General features: G+C 41.1%; 1 protein-coding gene across 3 annotated transcripts in view; it reads right to left on the bottom strand.

The window, feature by feature from the left end:
- Positions 1-23,871, bottom strand: part of LOC147302397 (interleukin-1 receptor accessory protein-like 1-B) — a 346,491-nt gene that overhangs the window by 164,363 nt on the left and 158,257 nt on the right. The gene's annotated exons all lie outside the window — the stretch shown is intronic.

Here is a 23,871-nt window from a genome sequence, read left to right as displayed (position 1 = left end):
CATGAATCGGGCTGTCACTGACATTTTCTTGCACCATCATGGCAAGTTGGAAATGACACTGTGGCCCATCAGCCACACGGTTATGACAGATGTGCTATAAAGAAGAGGCCTCCCACTTACAGAACACTTCCTGTAACACCAAAGATGGAGATCCTCCACAACTGAAGCTGTATCTGCTCATTATCATAGTAAAGGTGTAGTGTATACCTTTCAAAGGCCTTTTACACTGTAAGCCACAGTTCCTCACTTTCATACATCACTATGGTTTAAGCACTTTATCTCTCATGCACACACTGCAATGGATGCATCAGGGCCAATTTGCCACTGAGTATCTTGTCGAAGGACACTTAAACATGTGGACTGGAGGGGGCGGGGATTAAACCACTGACGTCCAATTATCAATGACCCAGCTATCTGAGACATGGCGCTTAAAGGAAGCAGGCATGTCATGAAAAATTGTTCTGTAGAAGCTGCAGGGAGACAGGCTTCTTAAAACAACCATGTTTAAGCTTTAATGGAAACAGCAGTTTTGGCTAATTCAGTTCACAGTTACCAAGTTACCACAGTTACCAAGATGGCTGCCATGCAGGGTTTACCTAAAGGAACTTCAGTATGATCAAGAACATCACAAAGTTAGGCTATGACCATGTATAACTAGCACCACCTGCTCAGATCTCTTGTTTTAGGTAAGAAAAGATTAGTTGTAGATTCATGTTAAAGGAACAGTGATACCACTCTGTTCATAGATTTCAAAACCCCTCGTTGCCTTGTTCTTGAGTTATCGCATATTTTGATTCTTAGAAATCTTGACCTCTGACCTTGACCTTGAGGTTGAGGTCGATGAGAGTCAAACTCACCCGAGATACTTTAGTAGACTCACCTGTGGCATGAATTTCAAAGTTATCCTAAGAAGCGACAGAAGAAACACCCTTCAGCCATGTTATGAGTGTTGATGTTGCATAGTTGGCCCACCAGAGGGCACTCTGGAACTTCCCCGTTGGCAACACGCACATTTGGAATGCAACAGTTGCAAAAGCCAGCTGATCCGAGCTGGAGTCGGGAAGGGCTTAAATGAGTAAATGCTTAGACATAGCAAATGTTAGGGAAATCTGTTTATGCTTTGTACGTCTGAAAGAAAGAAAAACATGCTTTATTACTGCAGATTGTAGCCTTTAATACTATCTGCATGTGCTGATACATTCTGGTCTGCTAAGAATAAACCGCAGTATCTCTGGCTTTTCTACCACGATGTGACTGCTGAGCATCAAAGCAAAATGCAAGTCTAGAAAGAAGCATTTGCTCTTTGATTCAAACTGACACCGCACCTGACATTTAAATATGATACTTTAGATCATCAGAGGGAGAAAAAAAAATATTAGGCTGTCTTGCTGCAATGCTTTTAAAGACCTGGATATGACATTACATCATAACATTTCCGAACAAAACTTGATCCTGTCAGAATGTAAGCAACTGTGGACATCCATTATAGTGCTCTTTATTGTATTGTTTATCCGCTCAGTGTGCACTCTGGGCTTTCTTAGCTATGGATGACGGTTAACATTTAACCAAAACATGCATACCTACCAAACACCTCCCTTCCCATCTCCACCCCAACGGTTAAACCCTTGCCACAAGCTTCTAAGTGCTCCCTTTGTGTGAATCAGTAACCTCCCATGCCCTTAACACACAGCCTCAACCCCTCCAAAGCACACAGACTTATTTTTCCTCCCCCTTTTAATGAAAACAAAAAAGTTGGCACGGATGCTTGTCAAGCTATTATTTGTCTTGGTCAACCACTCAATCCATTCGCCAACCAAAGAGAGTGCCCAAACCAGCCAGCCTTCTATCAAATACTGTGCCTATTTGACTTTAACTCAGTTCCAGCCTCCTCCTCCTTAGCTTCTTGCCAGTGGCCTGTTTAATTCGTGCTTGGTGCCATTGCCGCACAGTGGTCCCCTATTGCCGAGCTACGAATCCTTCCTCCCAGCTCCACCGCAATCCCCCCCCCCACACACACATATCCCTTCTTCACACACCTCCCCCTCTTCCTTCCTCTCAACCCCTTTGCCAGTGGCCCTGCAAATCTCCGGAGGCAGGCATTGCCAAACGTTCCAGCTGTTTAAACAGGTCAGCGGTCGGTGCCGGGAGCCAACAGGGGTAGATTTGCCATTGTGGTGCCCTACATCACTGGCTTGTGCTAACCCCCCTCTGAATCCGTTGTCTCCAAGGAAGCCACCGGGGCCAAACTGTACTGGCCCCCGAGCTCAGAGATCCAAGATTACATGCTCTTTTTTTCCCCGTTTCCATATTGTGGTATTGTTAGGATTTAAAAAAGTTCAAAGATGTGTCACATCGGGATGGAAATGTTACATTTAAACCAGGCTGATTTTCCCATATCCTACAATGGTGTAGATGAAAGCCGTGAACAACTATTGATTTCACCTCTTTGTTCCACAGCAGTAATTTAGCGGAGGTGTGCTGTACATACATGAAGGACAGAGTGACAGAAATTTATGCGAGAATGAAACCTCTGGAAAACTGAGACATGGATTCTGCAAAGAGTGCTACTCATTGAAAGTAAGCAATTTCTTTTTTATTTCTGTTTTTGTTTGGAAGGCCACATTATTAATCTTTCGAGACGTGGCAGAACAATACGGGTCAGGAGTAGGAGTGACACGTTTCTGCACCTTGTAATTATCTGACTTTCAGTTCCATTTACTTCAGGAGTATAAAAGAAATCTCTCTACAATTTGACAAAAACTTTTTTCTTTTGATTTGTGATAAAAAAAAACCAAAAACAAATTAAAACTAATTTGATACCCCCATCGAGGTTCTAGACTTAACCCTGTCTGTTTCACCTCATAAATGTGAAAGTAAAGGTCATATATGTTTGGACTGAAGAATTATAGTATTCTTCTATCCATTGTCTTCTGCTTATCCTTATCAGGGTTCAAGAGGGGTTGGAACCTATCGCAGCTACCATAGGGCGAAGGGCAGGGACAGGTCAACAGTATGACGCAGGGCTAACTCAGCGAGATAGATGACCATTTGCCCTCACATTAGTTACCAATTTAAAATCATAAAATAACCTAACCTCACTAATTGCATGTCTTTGGACTGTGGGAGGAAGCATAGAAAAGCTTTTTGCCTGCAGTTCTCGTGCCTCTGCAAGCTACTCTGCAAGCCACTTACCCTCTAGCTCCTCCTTTTAATGCTGCGTGTGTCTTGATCATTGCCAGGTTCTCTCTAATGGTTCTCTCTGATGCCTTGGCTGTTCTCGCTCGGGTGTTGTTGCTGGTCTCCCCATGTGACATGTACTTGGAAGGGCAGTGGGATGTCCCGGAGCCTGACTGAAGTGTTTTTAAGATCAGTCCACTGACACGTGCATATATTTCCTCATATTAGAGTAACAGTTACTCATTGTGACATCGATGGCCACTGCATTTGACCTTTTTGACCCATTTGTCAAAACAAGCCATCACACTTAGGCAGATTTGTGGAAACAAATTAAAAAAGGCTGCATGATGGTTAAAATACAAATGAAGAATTGCATGTTTGTGGCATATAACAGCAGAATATTGTGCAGACAGAGAGAATTCTATTTCTTCACTTCCCTACCCAAGGGATAGCCTCTGAGGGAATTCAAGAGAGGAGTGTATGTAGGGAATTATGAAACAACTTCTTCAGGCCAATTAGTACATAATAATTCTTATTCATTATGAGGACAAAAGGAAAATCTGTGTTTTGCTCGTAATAACATCACAATAATGGGAGCCTTTCTTGTTATTTTGACACATTTTTCTGATTAGAAGAAGAAGAAATGAAAATCTTTTCTATGCAAGTTTTTTTTTGTCATGTTAAATACCTCAAGAGAATTTCTCACATTCTTTTTGTATTATTTCTACTGCCTCTTTGTTTTTGTTTTTTTAATATGCAGTTGTGTTGAATTAATGTAGCTGTTTACATTTTCTCATTAACAAGAGCTCGTCTGTTGTTAGGAAATCTTGGCGCTTGCTGTGTGTTGATAGTAACGATAATATAAGTAATCAAATCCAGAAGCTACATCAAGAACGAGTCACAGAAATGTATAATGTATGTTAGCAGGACAAATCCGTCAGCGGTTGTTGCGGTTTTAGATTTTTTGTGAAGAATGGATGATTCAAGCATCAAAAAGACACAAAACTCAATGGATGAATCACTCGTGTGTCTACACACAGAACAGACTTAGCAAAGAACTAGTAGCCTGCTGCTAAAACATAGAAGTTGTTCACATTTCTTTCGTGGAATCCATGAAAAAACCCAAACATAACAGATTTTGACAGGCATAAAATAGTATTTTTGCACCAAGATGGTGATTCCCAAAGATGTAAAATTGGACATCTTTTCACCTTTTTTAAAGTGCATCTTTAAAAAAAGTGGCAGTTGATGAACACTATTTTAAAGTCATAGCCTAAAAAAATGGGAAAAGATACCAGACACAGAACCTAGGGAAAACAACTGGCCCTTTAGCCGATCCACTGAAGTCTCATCAAAAATGGTCGGAGTTGCAGAGTGGCTTTGAAGACGCCATTCTTAAGGGGGGGAAACAGGGAGAAAAGGGTGAGGTATGCCAAATTACATAAAAGCAGGTCTGAAAATCAGAGTCATATGGAAAGATGAAACCTAATTAGAATGATAGTGAAAGAAGGGTTGAAAAACAGGGTAGAGGTTGTGTTATGTTTTGCAGATACATTTCAGCCAGTAGTGTTGGAGCTCTTGTCAAAATTGATGGATTTCGAAAGCAGAAAAGTGTAATCAGATTTTTATCCACTATGCAAAACCATCTGAAAAGCTCCTGATTCAGCATGACAGTGATCCCAAACACACTGGCAATACAACACACATAAGAACACGATCATTCGTGGATCAGCCTCACCAGAGTCCGGACCTCAACATTCTTGAAGCAGTGCGCGATCATCCTGACAGAGAACAGAAGAAAAGGCAGAAACATCCAAAGAAGAGCTTTGAATGTCCTTCAAGAAGCCTGGAGAACTATTCCTGAAGACTACTTAAAGACAAGACAAGAAAGCGAGAACAGGTACGGTACGTCCATGTAGGTTTGCAGATATTTCAATAAATCATTGCCCCCGTTTCCCATTTTCCTAGTAGAATATAATGAAATATACATTTAAAGAAATGAAGGGTGTTTTAAGACTTAGAGCTTTTAAAAAAAGGTTGTTTTTTTTTCAGCAGATCCACTGTTGATACAAAAACTATGGACTGGGACACCTTTAACCATGCAAATGACTGCTTTTCAAAGAAACCCCAACAACAAAAGAAACAAACTTTCTTCCTTTTTTTGTTGTGCTCTTGTTGACATGATGTTTGCTTGATATAAGGCAGGAATAAAAAGCTGTCAGTTGCCATCATGTCCACTGTGGGTCACTGTAATTGTGCAAAATGGTGGCGCTCCACTCAATGACACCACGAATACACAAACACAAGAAGGCAGACAAATCAAAGCTCTTTCCAAAGCTGCAGAGGAGGGCTCTTAGCAGTGATCACAGGTCTGTCACTGTATGTATGCTAAGAGATAGTTCATTGAAATTACAATCTAATTTAGACATGGTCCAGGTCTGTCACACAGAGAGCTGAGATGTATTCAATCTAGCTCTATAAGCCCACAACTTCATGTGAGCTGAATACGAATTAAGCCTATTAGAAGTATATGAGTGACTCCTAGTTGAATATATGGGGGAGGCTTCTTGCCACCTCTCTCACACCCACTCCTCCTCTCTCATGCTTTCTTTCATATCTCTGCATGTGGCGAACACATTTCGCCCACATACGCAGCTGACCAGCCACCTCTACCCCCCACCCGCCCTGTCGTGGACCTAAGCAGCTCACCCACAGAAATTCCACATCAAAGTTAATTTCCGGACTTGTTCAGATGATCAAGCAGTATGCGAGCGAGGTCTTGGCTCTGCTGACCCGTGTGATGAGGCTTACTGCTGTGCACTGTGGACAGTAACACCGGCACAGGCAATCAGCACGGTGGGCGTGCGTGCGCGCGAGTGTGCATATGTATATCGTGTTTGCTGCTTGCTCTCAAAATCCGACTTGACACCTTCCTCCCCGTTAACCGCGACGGCCCCGCTCCTTCGGGCCAAAGCGCCAAAGATCGTTTTGCAACACCGTAATCAATACTTCGGCCAAAGACTCCGTCCAACCCACACATGTGGTAATGATCACTCGCGGTGGGTGGCGATGGCAGGCTCGGCTGCCATCGCTGGATTTTAATTGGCTGCTCTAGCCGTCAAGGAGTGCGGGGACCTTTTGATTCGGCCAGACTGTCACGCAGCGAGCCTTAATTGGCCTGCGGACAAAACATGAGGAAAACACATTACTTGAAGTGCTCATGCATGAGCCATCATAATTTATTACAGAGACATTGCAATCTGAAATGCCATTAAACTCAAAATGCCATTAAACTTTAAAATAAATTAGAAACTGATTGTGTTACGAGGCTCTTAAGCGCTCATTTCTGAGGCCTGCGTGTCTTTTGCTTCTAGTATAAAAGATTTCGCTTACTATGAAAGGCGTGCAGGGGGGAGGAAGAAAAATAGCGGGATGGCGGCAGAAGTCTGCGAGGAATGGCCGAGTCTCCTCTAATAACACAAACTCACATGTCAGCAAGTCGCACACAACCTCCGCCAAGAGTTACCTGAATGCAATGCGCTGACAGGAAATGACCTCACTGAAGAAGTGCCAGCAGGCTGGAGAGTTAGTCTTTATTATTTCTATTATACTTCAAGTCTAGATGTGGGGGAAGGAAACAAAAAAAGTGGAAAAGAAAAAAAAAGAAAATATGGAAAAGTTCTTCCTGTCACAGCTCTCATACTGCAGCCATTACCTGTGTGAGGCCAATAAACTACAGATTTCATCTTGGCTGAAAATTTCCTTCCTCTCTGCGTGACAGGTTACTACTGGGATAAATGGCTTGTGTGCGCTATATACTGTTGTGCCTTCGAACTGACACCTGAATGTACAGCAGGTGTCACAAATCAAACCTTTAATTAGATCTTATATGTTAGAGGTGGTTAACCTAGAGCCGTCACCCACCCGCTTACCCGTGATTTTCCTCTCAATCTCTCGCGGAAAAACCCGGAGTCTCGCTGTCTCTCTGTCTCGAGAACTATTGTGCAGTCTCATAAATAAATAAAATGACTTGCAATGCTGCAAATATGCCCCGAGTCACTGTCACCCCCCCCCAACCCAACCACACTCAGCCCTCCCCCTCCTTTTAAACTTCAACATAAGCCTGCTTTAGTGCCATTAAAATAACTTGTCATGACAGTGTAGCCTGGGAGCAGTGCAATCAATTTCCATTACATCAAGGCCCAACTGGGCATCGCCACTGAACTAAGCGCTGGTAAGCAATCTCCCTGACTGAGGGTGGTTTGTGCAGCAGTGTCGGCATGTGTGTGCAAGTGCAGCATTAAGAGCGTGTCTCGCTGTATGAAAGAGCGAGGATGGGGCGGTAGCAACGTGAGAGTATTTAGTTGACTCCACCGACTCATTTTCTTTGCAGGAGTTCCTTCTCTCACCGGCAGAGGGACCAGGAGGGGGGAGAAGAAAAAAAATCAGTATTCACAGAAACTGTTACATCTTCTAAAAATATTTTGGTCATGCTCCAAGTAAGTAACAAGTCTAATTTTCCATCATAACATCATGTGAAATTATCAGCAGCTGAACAATCGGGTCTCATCTCAGCGTGGTGAGTCTCCCTGAGGTGATTTAGAATGCACCTTTTGTAAAAGACCAATCTGCAACTAATTAACATCGGAGTAATTTATGCCCCAAAATTGATTTTTTGCTCAGTATAAATTATGCAAGAGTGCCATCCGCTGTCCCTTTCCACCTTCTTATCTCTCTGGTTGGAGTCGGTGGATTGACACGTTGCTGAAGTGTCCTTGATGGGTCGTTTCTGCAGACTGTCAGTGATGGCGGAGGCAGCAAAAGAGGGAGAGAAGATCTTCGAGAGTTATGTACTCGCGCAGGGCCCGTAAATCTAAAGTCACTCAAAATCAACCCTACACCAGCGCTCATAAAACCCGAGACCTCCCCGCGAGTTTCACCAGTTAAGCGAGGCGGATGCATCTAAAGGTTCTCGAGGAAGGAACTTTTAGTTCCCTGCATCTCCCGCTCTGATCTCTTGCTCCATGCCACTGCGGTGCCGAATCACATTAACACTCGTTTAGCGCTGATTTTCACATCTCAAAAGCTAAAGCACTAAGTGAGCGCTAATTAGCTGAGTGAAGGCATTAATTATGTAACACATCATCTTAATTAGCAATCCCAGATGTATGGTGTGTCAGAGGAGCATTTGTAAGCACAGTTAGCTAATTGATAGATATTGACAAGATGTATGACAGAAGATCGCTGAAAAAGGTGAAGGTCGGTTTGGAGGGGATCCTAAGTCAACGGGTACATTTACTGCACACCCTCATGTGTCATTTGTTTAAATATTTGCATAGAAATGTTTATTTGTGACGCAAAGATGGATTGAAATGAAAACATAGGTGTAGTGGAGAGCAGGTTGGAACAGCTGGATAATATTTATTATTTTAAACTTACTTGTTCAGTCAAGGTTCATGTAAAGCATCATCATGCCTGTCAAAAGATGAAGAATATGTCAAATCGCTTCCCACCATTAGTAATTAGGGGCTATAAGCTCTTGATCCCCCTTTTATGCAGGGGGATTATTGTTCTATCTTCCTTCTTAAAAAGAACCCAATCAGTGTTCTGCAGTAGCAGCACAGGCACAGATCACCTGACCTTTTATGCATTCTTTCGCCATCTGTTCAAATCAGCATCGCATCTGTTGCTCGGGTTCACCTGCTCCGCTTGGGCCTCGTCTCTCGGGCAACAAACTTTCAGCAAACATTCGCTCAAATCAGCTCTGGGTTCAGATTTCAATATAGAGGCTGATTTAATCACACGTTAACAAAGAGCAGCACGAGTGAGCCAAGAAGACAAACAATAATTTCTGAACAGGTGCACCTGCCATTTAAATTGCCATTTAGGCTGCCCAGCAGCACCAAGTGAAGAAGAGTTGGAGGAGAGTGGAATATAAATAGCTAAGACTGCTCAGCCAGTCAGATGACTGTCTTACTCCCTTTTTAAATCTGCACTAACTGTTTACGATGGGGTAAAAATTAACAGCTAACTATGTGCTAAAGTAACAAAAGCAGCAGCAGATGAAAATGTCTTCATAAATGGATGTAACATCAAAGGTGCCCCAGTGGTTTTGCTGACATTTATAAACCAGAAGATGCTACATCATCTCAGAATCCAACATAGTGCTAATTCTGCCTATCTGCCAATGGCTAAAGTGGTGCTCATGGTACCACATTTGTCTTTGTTTGCCTACACAGAGTGAAGGATTTTGGCTTATGTGTAAACCCAGGGATGGTGCTACGCATAGGTAGAACAGTGGTGTTGACCACAGAGGAAGAAACAGTGGAAGATGACATTTCACCAGCCTCCACTGTAGAGTAGTTCTTTGCACTGCTTCTCCTTGGCAGCAGCTAAGCTACCGAGACAACAACAAAACAAACACAAAGAATAGCTAAAGCCTGACTGGATTATCGGGGAGGAAAATATTATCAGTCAATATCTGCTGATCCACAAGTATAAACATTTATAATACTTTATAATGCTTATACTGCTATGTAACTTATGAAAAAAACAACAGAAATATTTTATTTCAAAAAACGTCACAAAACATCAGTATTGGTCCTACTGTATATCGTTCAGGTTTGCAACTTTATGCTGTAGAGAATCACAAACTAGCCAACACACTCAATCCCTAATGTTTGCTCACTTGCAATCTCATGCAGTCGATTGTGTGTCTGAAAATGTCAGATTTTTAAATCACCAAATATCTGCATTGGTATCCTTTTTAAAAATCCTACATCAGTTGGGCTCCAAGAATAGCCCAACTGGATACGTTGTTCTGCATGCCATTAAAGCAGCCCCACGGTGACAGCATACAGCTACAACATGAGGAAGTCAGCAGAGCTCTGTGCAAGCTCTGCCTAGAAACAATGCCGGTCCCTGAAGCCGTTACCTTTCTATGCCTTCAATCACATTCACAGGGTATATAGTTTGAGCTGCTGCTGCATCTGCAAGCAACTCTGCAACCCATTTCCACTGAGGCTACTCTTTTTCATGGTTTGTCTGGCTTCCTGAACGCGAGTTGTCAGTGATGCCTGCTGTGTTTTATACGAGGGGTTCTTGCTACTGTTATCCCTGCCTCAAGCTTTCTACGCATGCAGCTAGAACTGCACAAGGAAAATGGAACCTGTGTGTATGGCTAACAAGGTTTATTCAACATAATGGCAACACTTGATTAATCTTAAGAAATGATAACACGACCTATAACAACAGTGGAAAGAAACGACACTCTCAGATCAAATCTGTTTTTGTCAACAATCCAAAACTCCTTTCTATGAATATACTGCATTTAGTCATGTGTGGTAGTACTATGCGCTGTACGTCACCAAGATATTTAGAAGAAAAATGTATTAAAAACTTCAGTCCACCCTCGGTAACCCTGTGTCTATTGATAAAATGCCAAGAGAGATAGTCTTTTGTTTGCTTAAAACAGAGCTCATGCCCAGAAAGTGCCACCTCAACAAAGAAGGGGACACTGATCAAAGTCATCTCACCTTGTGGAAAGCTTGCCAAGTCAAACTAATTCCTGGAGCTCTCCCTCGCCAGTTTGTTCACGGGGCTCAGATCTGCCAGGACGAGCCAAAAACCACAGGCTTCCAGAAAACACGTTGCCAATTACCTGTCAGTGTTTCATAGAATCAAACAATGCAAACAGCAGATCACCTAAGGATATACAGGAATACAAATGCAGCAAGACAGATTTCCCCAAGCTCTGTATCTATGAATGTTTTATCTCTGGGATTCAAAGGATAAAACCACTTTTGCCTGCAAATCCTAAAAGCGACAGGCAGCTACACACTTGCAGTATTTCAGTTAAATTAAAGCCTGTACTCATATACAGTAACCAAGTAACCACTCCACTCTGAGAATGCTCATGAAGCATGATCTGCACATGCTTCACGCTCTGATATTTTCTCTCCTGTTTCGCCCACATCCTCCCTTGCTGTAAGCTCTGCAATCACATCTCCTGTGTGCTGCTCCTTTGGTGGCACCAGCAGGTGGAAACCCACCGGGATGCTGAGTGCGCACTACAGTATACACACACACACTGCTGGACTGATCAGAACGCAGGGGTGAGTTGACTTGCTGGGTTGAGTACTGATGGCAGGGGAACGCATAACAAACTGCCTGCCAAACCACAGGGGGATGGGGCATTGCTCAAAACAAGGGAGCTACGGCAAACAGCTGGGCACAGCGGAGAGTCACAGCACCGAGTGGGGGAGGTGTTGCATGTTGTAAATGCACAGAATAGAGCACGAGTACAAAAGAAATAGTTTCCTCTTTAAAGGGACATTTCCAAACCAAATACATGTTCTTCCCATGGCCTGTAGTGCTATGTATCCATCTATGCTGTTTTGATGTTGATTATCCATTTAGTTTTTCTTGTCACTAGCATGTGACGAAATCTGAGCATCTTTACATCCTTTTGTACCAACACAGGCTGGAATTCATCTAGATGGCAATTCAAGACAGTCCTTTTTGGACATCCATCTGTTTTCTTCCACTTATCAAATTCAGGGTCACGGTAGGGCCGGGGCCCATCTCAGCTGTCATAAGGCGAGAGACGGCACAGGGCCCAGAAAAAGAGACACCTACGGAAAACTTCAAATTATGAATAATGTTTGCTTGGCAGAAGGAAACAAACCCAGGAACTGCGAGACGCCCGTCCTAACCACTGCACCATTGTGTTGCCTATGAAGTGGCAAAATCATTAATTTACAGATTCTTCTTAACAATAAAGGCCAAATTCAATGTACCACATAGAAATATCTTGTATTGACAATGAACAATACTAAAGTTCTTTAATAACTTGTAATAAAAAATATAAATAAAAAAGGGGAATTTGCCAGGATTGCTTTCTACCCCATGCGCTCCCCTATTTAGATATTCTGTAATGTAAGCTAAGGCCCATGGTGCATGGTGCAAGCTAACCCATGTGCATGGTGATATAGTGAGTGGAACAGTGACAAAAAGAAAAACATTAACATCGAGGTCTGCAAAATCCCATGCAATCACCAGGCAACCATTGTGACATTCAGTGCAACTGCATGAAGTGACTACACGGTCACGTGGTGAGTGGCAACCTGCCTCCAAACAATAGCAGTCTGACTCAAGCTGACTGCAAATAATTTCTGTGAAATGCATAAACGTAGACTTCCAACAAATCTGTTTGCGTTGGTCCGTAATCAATCCGAGTCCGTCTGCACTGATGAGCGCAACTCAACTTTGACACGTCAGCTGGTTGCACAGGATGGTTGAAAAACAGTATATCTGACTCCAGAATGAACTGCCCCTTTAAAAATCAACTTCCTTTAATAGGAACATGACTCAGTGGGGCTACAAGCATTGTACTGAATAGCAATGAAACAAAGTCAGTTAATCAATCTGGCAATTACCAGGAGAATAAAAGACAACCATTATCATAACTGCTACATCATAAGTCATTTGTCAAGCCAAAGATACTAAATGATGACGCTCTCATTCAAGCCTCTCAAATGATGTTTTTCTATAGTGGGCCTGCAAGCTCCCTCAGAGAGGACAAAAGCAAACTGAGAAAACAAGCGCAGGAGATGCAACAAAACACCGTTGACGTGGATTACGGATACGTTACACTCTATAATATTGCATCATATTATATTTTTGACTGCACCTGCTGTTGCTAATTAATCTCAACCTTACTCTGCCTTTACCTGCTGCCAATACTGCTGGTTAGACAAAACGAAATAAATCACTCGTCTGTTTACTAACAATCGCAAAAAGAAAGATATATAGGCCAGTCCATAATAAAATAATCAGTCGCTAAGTATGTTGTTATTATGTGATTATGTTGTAAAAATGATGTTGCATGTGAATTGAGCAAAAAGGCAAAAGTTAATGAACCGCCATGGGAAAGGCAACATTTCACTGATCGCCCTCAAAGCAATTTTGTTAAAGATTTCTCCAGCTGACATGCCTTCTGCAAATTAGAGCTGCACGAGAAAGAAAGAGGAAGACGAAGGGAAAAATAGTATCTCATCAACCTAAATCACAAATAAGGAGTGCAACAGCGAAGATAGCTCACTCTGTGTCACAAATGAGACCCAATTATGTCATGAGCCCAAATTAAATTTTGACATGTGGTATGGTCAGCGGAGGGGCACAGCCAGTAATGAATTGAAGCCAAGCAAAATCTAAAACTTCCTTGTTAATAGTGATGAAGAGGAGTGAGCGTGGAAACAATTTGTTCCTAACCTCCAGCCTTTCCAGTCATTAAGGAATTAAAATGTTGATCGCGAGACTTGGAGGTAATGAATCTGAACATTTTCAAAGGCAACATTTGGTGCCATTTAGGCTCAGTGACGAGCAAAATTTGCCCACAGCATGTCTCGCCAAGGCTTTCGCCATCTCTTACACTGCTTGTTCCAAATGTTCTTACAAGGTAAAAGTCCTTTTTTATTTATATGCCTGACTTCTATGTGTGAGAGGAGGTCAAAATCCAGAGATAGAGACTTTAATGGAAGACTTTAATCCACTATTTAGTCCATAAAACATCACATTTAATGGTTAAAACTGATGATATTTCCATGTTCAAGTTTTAGATTTTCCTCCAAAGCTGCACTGATGTAAGTCAGGATTTTGTTTACTGTAGAACCGTAAGATAGACCTCGGGGGGCAAAACGTCACGCTGATTTCTGAATGGCGTTATCGTTACCTGTGTCCTTTTGCAACGTGACGCTCAATTTGGTGCCGCAGTTGACTGCACAATTTAGTGGGTGTCAGTTGAAGAAGAAGATAAAGAAAACTGAAAAAAGCCACTGTCAAAAAAAACAAAAAACAACACCCCCCCCCCCAGACTTTTCCATTACAGGCAGCAAAGAAAAGCCTCTGGTTCTGCCTTTCGCCTCTGATTGATATTTCGGGTTTGACCGGGGGTATGAGATTATGGCAGCAGTGGGACGTGACAAATAGTGGGACAATAGCTGGGGCAGAAAATGAAGGTGATAAAATATCTATCTATCTATCTATCTATCTATCTATATATATATATATATATATATATATATATATATATATATATATATATATATATATATATATATATATATATATATGGTGGTGTAAATCATATAATGCTAAACCAATAATAACACAAAAAAGCCTGCCATCTCAGATTCGGTGCTCTGTTCAGAGTTACCCTGCTGTTTGGATACATCTTTGCGGAGCCTTCTCAGAAATACAAGCATCCTGAAATTTTTTCGTAACGTCATAAATGTGCATGCGACCCTCCCCTCCCATTCAGATTCTCTGGAGATCCTCTTTTAGTAGTTGGGTTAGGAAAACAACCAGTGGGGCCCATGAAAAAAAGATTTCAATTGATAAAAATGACATCCATCATGTTTTAAGAGCTCTTCTCTCCACCTGAAGTGCGTTTCATAACTGCATATGGCTCCCTTCCTGCTCCCAGAGAATCTGCCTGGAGACAACATTAACCACCTATCCCAACATTTTCCCCATTTCCATCTAGGTCGCCCATGTGTCCCTGTATTAATAATTATTTAAATATATGGAACCTTAATGAAACAAGCAAGAATCTTTGTGATTTAATAAACAACCCTTTAACGTCATCTTACAGCCCTGTTTTCTGCCTTCTTTTACCCAGACCTGAAAAAATATGTTTCAAATCAAAATATAGCTTTTCTGTCTTGCTAATTACTGTTCTGTATCGTTCGAGACTGTGTCTTTATTACTTTAGAGTTATAAAACTCATTTGTAATGTCTGCATTTCACTAACAATGAACAAAACAAGCCAAAGATGACCTCATTTTACTGCTGTGCTTACAGGGCGCTTACAGCTGGGTGACCTGCTGTCAGCTAGCAGTATGGCCAGTAAGAATGAAAGGGTTATTTTTGTGAAAATTACTGAGAACAGTTTCACCACCCACCCTTAATTGGGTCTGCTCGTTCCATACATTTGAAATATTATTAGCACTTTAAAATGGCTGTAATCGGTCCCATACTGTTATTTCTCCCATACAGTCATCGGACACTTTGTTAGGAACATTGCGATTGTTATCATGCCAGAAGCAGCCATCAGAACACGGTACATTGTCGTTGTAAAGAGATGGACATGGCCATCGACAATACTGGGGTAAGCTGTGACATTTAAACAAAGCTCGGTTGGTACTAAGAGGCCCAGAGTGTGCCAAGAAAATATCCCTCACTCTGTTTCACCAACACCAGCAGCAGCCTGAGCTATTATTACAAGGCAGGATGAATCCATGCTTTTGTGCTGTTTACACCAAATTCTGACCTTACTGTACCTTCTGAATGGCACAGCAGAAATTGAGACTCATCAGACCGGGCAACATTTCTTCTAATCGCCTATTGTCTAATTCTGGTGGAACTCATAGCCTCCTGTTCCTGGCTGACAGTAGTGCCACCTGTTGTGGTCTTCTGCTGCTCGTCCACCTCAAGGTTTCATGTGTTGCGTGTTCAGAGGTGCTTTTCTGCATATCTCGGTTGCAACAAGTGGTTATTTGAATTTCGGTTGCCTTCCTATCAGCTCAAAGCAATCTGGCCATTGTCGTTGTGACTTCTGGCGTCACCGAGAGAACTCACTGGATATTTTCTCTTTTTCAGACCGTTCTCTGTAAACCCTAGAGATCGCTGTTTCTGAAATAACTGACACCAACAACCACGCCATCATCTTGATCATGTCTACTTGTTACTGTAATTGATTGTCATTCAGGCCACCTGAATGGAAGTAATAAGCAGTGTGCTGTGTACATGTTATATTAGAAACAGATCCCATGGTTGGAGTCAGATGGAGCCATTACTTTCTTTACCTTCACTTAAGGTTAAGCATCAAAGACACTTGGTTTGGTTTAGGGAAAAAAAGGTCATGGTTAGGATTTCAAAATGCATCCTTTTACCTTGTAAAGAATATGTTATAGCTAGATTAACATATTTATCACCAAGATGCTAAATACACGTCTTCCCACAACCAATAGAAGTTTCCAGATAAATAAAAACTATTTATCATTGATTCCAAAAAATAATGAAAGGCTACTGAACCACCTAGAAGGTGGAGGAAAAGGATAATTGGCAATGTGAATGACTAACAAAAACTAATAATGGTCATTCAAGGGGCAGGTAACATCCAGATTGTGCACCCATTCGCCAGGCTATATTAACTTTGCACCGAAGCACCCAAGGAAAAGCCAGAAGTTAGGAAAAGGATACATTTTTAGCCCATTTCCACAGCAACCAGATGTTTGAGTGACAATCTTAATTAATCCGCCGCATCCCTACTGTGAAGTGATGTGTGCCGAGAACAGCACACATAAGGACTTGTGCCACTGCTTCAGAGCGGCGTTAGGGTGTGAAGATCATTATTTTCTTGCCAAGGACATGACATAAAACAGGTCAAAAACCTATAATGAACTAAGTCCTGAGATTCACCATCTGTTTCTATTATTACTATTTTTTAAACAGGTCTAAAAACTTAAATTTGACTATGCAAGCACAAAAAAACATGACACACTTTAATTTTGTAACTCAGCATAATGGTGCAATACAATAAATAACTGACTCTTTAGGCTTCAAAGAGTGTTAACGCACCATCGACCACAGCGGGAGACAATGAATTCATTTCACAGAAGACTCACAAAACAGGGACAAGCTTCATTTGTATTCATAAGTATGTTCTTTAATAAAATGACAAAATATAAAAAGGTAATGACATAAGAAAGGTACAACAATTAATAAACCTCATCAAGCACCTGCTGATTACATGGTGTATCCAATTCACCAGAACAAAAGGATTACTTTCTAAATCCACTCAGCTCTGTCTTTTCTTCACTGGCACTTTGACTAAATTAATTATCTTCCATCAATAAAAGGACATATTATATTTCAGCCTTCTTCATATGTTAATGAGTCAACTAAGGGATGGGAGAGATTTGGGTAATAGCCATCAAATGGCACGGTTAGGACAAATGCTCTACTTGGTAGAACAGAAAAGAGGTAGGCGTGTCATACTGGGCTGAGGAGGTAAATAGTTTGAGCGGGTTAGAGGCTGTGTTAACATTTTACTGTCCACAAAATTAGTTTAGACTGTAAATGACTGAATGCTGAGTGGATATATGAAGTTACTGCTGCTGCTGTTCTTGTGCCACAAGCTGTTTATGTTCCTTTCACCGCCACCACCAAAACAAATGCCACATTTAGTTTTACTCAGATAAAATAAAGTCATCTGGCTCCTCCTGAAGAACAATAGACTGACCGAAGTATTAGAAAGTCAATATGTTTCAGCTGTAGCATTCATCATGGTGACAGAATTGCATACATTATAGGTAATGACATCCAAGATGTGCCGGGCAAGGATGCCCGCCAACCCCCCAAAAAAGAAAGAAAGAAAAAAGATTTCCCTAAAGCCACAGATGTTTCAGCTGAACGTTATAGTTGTGTTACTCTGTGACTCCTTTGCTATATTGTCACTATGGTATTTCATCAGTTTGTTTTATCTAGCTTACCAGAATTCAGTTCAACTCTATTTGTTTTATATAGCACCAAATAACAACAACAGTTACCTCAAGATGCTTTATATTTTAAGCTAAAGACTCTACAGTAATACAGAGAAAACCCCAATAATCACACAACCACCTATCAGCAAGCGCTTAGTGACAGCAGGGAGGAAAAACTCCCTTTTAACAGGAAGAAACCTCCAGTAGCTCATGGAGGAGTAGCCATCTGCGCTGACCGGTTGGGGGTGAGGGGGGGACAGAACAAAAACAGGAAGGAGGAGGCAGCCTAATGGCCGTTACCAGTTTTTCTTGTTTAGGAGCATCTGGCTCATCATCGCTTTATATCAACATCCTTTTTTTTCACGGTGTGTTTTCTGAATTATTTGCAAAGAAGCGATGTGTTTGGTGTGTACATTTGTTACTTGACAAGAGCATTATAAGAACATTATATATAATATATACATTAGGTGAATGTGCAGTAGTAGCATGCATGCAGCAAGCAGGTGAATTCTGTACAATAAGTGAATTAAATAAGAATAGACAATCTAACATAGACATTCAACATGTTTCATTCACATATACCGGTATAGGTGCATATAACCTATATGCTTTCTAACTTCTTATGAAAGCACCAGGAGCAATTCAGCAGACTGGAGCAACCAGGGATTGAACTACCAACCCTTGTAAATTACCTGCTCCACCTCCTGAGCCACAGCTCCGCCTACAATAAATTTAAAGTAGAAGAAACCAAGAGCTGCTCACAAAGAATAATGTTTGAATAATCCTGCGTTAATTTGATATAAACTCTTAAACAATATGAACGGTCCTCCGAAACACCCAATTTAATCTGAACTTACCCTTTCCAGGTATGAGGCGTTGTTGAACAACCAAATAGATACTCTTGAAGGACCACTACTACGAGAGACAACTAATCTAAGAGTGCCTTACCTGTAGGTGGTTTGTGGAAGCTGCCATTATGACTTGTAACTTTGAGAGTGGCAGCCTCTAGAGTTAAGTGCCTAAACAGCAATACCTTATTGGGCAGGCAGGTTGATGTAAAAGGAAGGGGTTGAGTTAGATGACCTTTTACCGTTTGTCTGAGGTCTAATGCTAATCATGCAGACAGCTGGAGATGTTGTGGTGTAGTTGTTGTATTGCCGTGTGGGTTCTTTGTAGACGGGGGTGCACAAAAACCAGGCATGCATGCATCTGTCTGCTTGGACTCTCACTGTCTAACGATCACAGAGTGGAATGTAGTGGGCTCGTGGACATGGAAAGTATAATCAAGCCTTAATGCATCACAGATGTAACCTTAACTTAAATGCTATATTTAGGATAAAGGGAAATAAACTTTATTATTATAGTCTGATTATTTTTCTGTGCTCAGTGACTGCAAACAAATGGGAAAAACAATTTAATAAAACCCAAAAATTACATATTCGCTGCCTGGAATAACAGTTAGGATTGGGGGGGTTGTGCCATCGCCGAAGATGACTTAGACCTCTGAGGGTTAAAAGAATACAGCCAAACTGCATTTACGGCTGGCTGAGATCTTATCACAGTCCTGCTGTGCCTTTGAATGCATGCAGCTCTGGAATTGTTGGGCAGTTTATCTTGTCCAGATAAGATAAACATTATACAGATAAGATATACACTTGTAGAGAGCACGTTGCTACCGTAAAGTCAATGTTTCACATATGCTCAAGAAAACGACAATAGAACTCTAATCATCTGTTGCAATGTCTTTATGATTTCTGAAAATAAATGTTAAACATGAGGAACTTTAGTAATTCTAAAGTATCTCAGGGAGAAAGCAATAAACAGTCATGATCTCCACCTGAAATTCATGTTCTACAGTTATACTGCGCTTGTGTTAGACCTCATAGTCTACATTTGCAGAAAACAGCCCCAAGCTTATAAATGCATCACAGAGAACACACATGGAAAGGTTTCCATCACTCAAGAGCAGTGGTCTGGCCCAGGAAACAAAATAACGCCTGTACCCCCTCCCATTTCTAGCCAGTCATGTTGCTATGCAATAATATTCAATAGTAAGCAAGGCCCTGAAATAGCGCGACACTACCCAGCAAGAAAGCATTGTTCACTCAAGAGAAATTGGTTTTGAAAGTGCCAGACTGAAAGACTGTTAAAGAAGTGTTGCATCAAAAATTGCTTTAAGCCACAAAGCTACCATAGTGTCAGATCTGTCAATTCAAAATGTTCAGACTTGAAAGACATGTAAAATATGGGGTGAAAGGGATGAGTCGGTGCAAGGAAGAAGGCAGGAACACTTAATGTTGAGAAATATTTTCATGATTGTTTTTCAACCAGCATTTTGGTTATTTACGGGCGCCGCACACAACCAAATACACTTCATCGCAATGCGGTGCAAAAAGAAGAAGAAGAAAAGCGGGTTAACAGCATCAGTCCCAGCTCATTAGCCACACTGACAGTCTATTTTACACACCAAAGTTGCTGCTCTCCTGTATCTCTGTTTCATCACTGTTTCTTTGTTCTGTGCTGTTTAATCTAAGACATCAAACAGTGCACCTTACAAAGAAGTCATAAAACCACAAATTTCATTTAAAAATGAATGTCGCTTCCAATCACCCGGTGAGGGAGCTCATTATGATTTTAGCTGTTCTCATTATAATCAAATGGAGTCTGACCTTTTGTCCCACTGCACTGCTTTGAGAGCGGCTGTAGGCTGTTGATAAAGAGGGGAGTGACAAGGGTTTTAATAGTGAATTGTAATTTTCTGTCCAAGGTTGAAGATAATATTATATGAAGGTTCATGTATACTTATTCCAGATTAGAAAAGAAAGTATTCAGATGTAAAGTTCAGGTCTGGACAACTATCTAGAGTCCTTGAATCCCTTTTGCAAAGCAGGAATGCAATTAACAGTAAAGACTTGCCATTATCCGATGTTGTTTACCATCTTATACGAAAGTTCCCGGAATTACTCAAGAGCTGCACTTTAGAGGAGCTATATTTGGTCAAGTAGATGTTGCCAACAATGGTAAATGGTAAATGGCCTGTATTTATATAGCGCAGTATAGAGCAGCTTTGGCAGTAGAAAGAGTCCTTCGTACATTGTAGTGTTACTTGATTTCCTAACCAAACATCACATTAAAAAAAAACAGCTATTCCCACTGCTCCCTCTCTGGCGTGTATCCACGATGCTGCAGTTCTTAAACTTGACTGGAAACACGAGGAGGAACCCAATGCATATAAATGTTTCACATTTTTCTCAAGCCTTCAGGTTATGTATACAACTCCACACAAACTCCCAACACAAACAGTAACTCTGAAAGTGACTCAATGATCCAAAAGTCCATGGTTACTTGGTGATTTTTCCAACTTCCTGTGTTGTGATAATTTGACAGCCATGTGGAAAAATGGAAGGACATAGTGATGATTGTAAATAAGCTACTTGCTTAGCCAAATTCACCACAAATCTTGGCAAGTCAACCAGGATTTGTGGTGAAATAGTATGTCTATCAAGAAATATCTTATATTTTCTGTATCTAACTAAACACTCATTAAGCATATACTCATGCTAGTTAGGTGAAAGGCGCCATGATACAACAGTCAAATTGCGAAAAAACTCTTGCTTTTAAAGGTGCTATAGAAATACATTTTTAATTGAATTGAAAATGGTGCTTGGAGACCAACGCGCAACCACAATTACTGTGATTGTGACCAATGGACTTGGTTTCTTCAAAGACGGCGACCAAGTCTGCAACCACTCGCAGTCAAGTCTGCTATCAGTTTGCAACTGCATCAGGTAAAATTAGTAAACTGCAGAATGACATCGACACTTATCAAAGTTGCTTTTATAAAAAAAACAGATCCAGAATACAAACAGCTGGCAGCCAGATAAGCTGAGTCTCATGTAGTTGTGTTCATTAACAAAGACTCATTCAGACTGATGGCAGCATGTTGGTAATTTATCTGGATTTATAAATGAGACAGCAATTATTTGCAAACCTTCAACAATCTGTCTGAGTCAATGCAGTTGGAGTCAAACTGCAATAGTCTGTAGACAAGTCACATTCTTTACGATCGAAAGGTGAACATTTAATGCCCTCAACTTCTGGGCGACAGTTTGGTCATGGCAACTGGTTGTAATTGATGACTGAAACTGAAAAAATTCAATGCAATCACCAGGCAACCACTCATTCTTGGTTAGTGGTTGCCTGGTGGAGGTGGTCATCCTGTTTTTAATCCAGTGCCACATGGTTAAAAAATGATGTATGAACTGAATTGTAGCCCAAAAATCAAGGCACAGTTAGTTACAAACTCTTATGTCTTAATTTGGAAGAACAGTTTGTTTGCGATGCTGTTTTGTTACTTGTAGAATTTCATCCTTTATTTTTCACATTGGCCTTTTAGATAGAAATATAATGTGGATAAATGGCTGACAATTTCCTAAACAATTGAGCTCTAGAACGCTTGTTAACATGATTAATTGAGAAAATTAGACAAACTTGGGTGTTTTGCCCAAACAAACAAACCAAAAAAAAAAACCAATTTAATATGAAGCCAGTGGATGCTTATTTTTAAGCGTTCTTTAGGAATTTTGCAAAGCTTATTTACTGTGATTCCGCCAGAATATGAAAGCTTGTGCAATTGCTGATCTAAACACCAAGCACAGGAGCTCTTTCCAAGAACAAAACCCTTTTCCTTAGGACACGATGTGTTTCATGTGTGCAGAAGCACAGACAGCAGACAGAACCAGGAGACACATCAAAACTACAGGCTAGTTAGCATGATCGGTATAGCCACCATGGCAGCGCTGCACAAAAGAAAACCGCTCCGTGCAAAAACTCCAAACTTCTTCAATCAAAACGGGAAAATATATAAATAAATCCAAAACTCTGAGGAAAGCAATTCTGTCTAAAAGGAAAGCAACTGAGCCAAAAGCAGAGTGAACACTGGCGTTGCTTTCCAAAAGATAAAAAGAACTCCAAGTTTCAAGAAATAACAATGGGAACTTGCATTACACTTTTTTGCCTCGAGGCACACAATTGCATCTTAAAACTTACAGCAAAGGTCAGAATGGGTAAAAATTGTTCAGTTTATATCCTAACAGTTCCAGCCAGAGACCTACTGCTGCTGTGGAATTAGACAAAAGTCATTCTAATCACTTCAACAAAAAGAGAGACGCATATTCCTCTATTCATCTATTAATTTTTCCAGACCATTTAAGGGCTCTCGCAAAGAAAAGCAAAAAAAAAAAAAAGTATCCACACCTCTAGCAGACTGCTTGAAGGGTGTATTTCTTTTGAAAAAGTCATAAATGCCTGCTTTACTGCCACGGCCCAATCATCAATCATCTTTTGCTACCTGTTTTGAAATGCTGAATGTCTCTACTGTAGATAGAGAGATTAAGACTGTTGGGATGACATTTTGAGGCTGGTGAGAAAATGATGTATGACTTTGCTCGGCCTTCGCTGGAGTCTCTTAAAAAAAAGAAAAGAAAAGGCACTACAATGTGCAATCCAGTAGCAGTTAAAAGCCATCGCTCCGTCTGATCGTCACACAGCAATGGAGGTGATGATGACGACGGCTGTGCTGAATCCTAACAGTTTCTCTGCCTGTCCCAAACCGCTTCCCTCTGCTCTTCCTCTTTTTCTTCCTGTTTTCTTTTTGTTTGTTTTTTTATTCTTCCCAGCTGTGCGTCATCTGGCATTTGTTTGTATCCTTGCAGACATGAGCTAGCACAGGAAAGGTGCGCCGAGCCAAATGAGTCACAGAGAGGAGAAGCTGTGGTCGTATGAAGGCAGTCAAAAGAACACGAGCTCCACTTTTACATTAGCATTTTCCACTGGTTCAGATCAGCCATGCAGGGCCGTTTTATATCCAGCAAGCAACCTTATTTCCCTGAAGATTGATTATGTTTAAAGCTTGGTAGTGAGGAAACTTTAGTAGGAGTTCTAGCATAAGATTCAAATAAATAAAGCAGGCAACAATAAAAAAAATTATGACTCTGTTTATTGATCACACACTTTACTCAGGAAAACTCTGCAGCCTGATTCCCTTCACATACTATATGCCTTTAAAAAAAAAAAAGGAAAGAAAGAGAGAGAGATAATTAAGCTGTAAATTGTGGGATAGTGCATGGCTTGTCAACCTTGGCTGTGA

This window comes from Aulonocara sp. 'chitande type north' Nkhata Bay, linkage group LG23, assembly GCF_057382095.1.
Source record: "Aulonocara sp. 'chitande type north' Nkhata Bay isolate Kocher_YH1m ecotype deep benthic linkage group LG23, A_spYH_male_GT1.1, whole genome shotgun sequence".
In the NCBI taxonomy this organism is placed as follows: domain Eukaryota; kingdom Metazoa; phylum Chordata; class Actinopteri; order Cichliformes; family Cichlidae; genus Aulonocara; species Aulonocara sp. 'chitande type north' Nkhata Bay.
The sequence above is the reverse complement of the archived record's forward strand: the minus strand, read 5'-3'. Positions and strand labels throughout refer to the sequence as shown.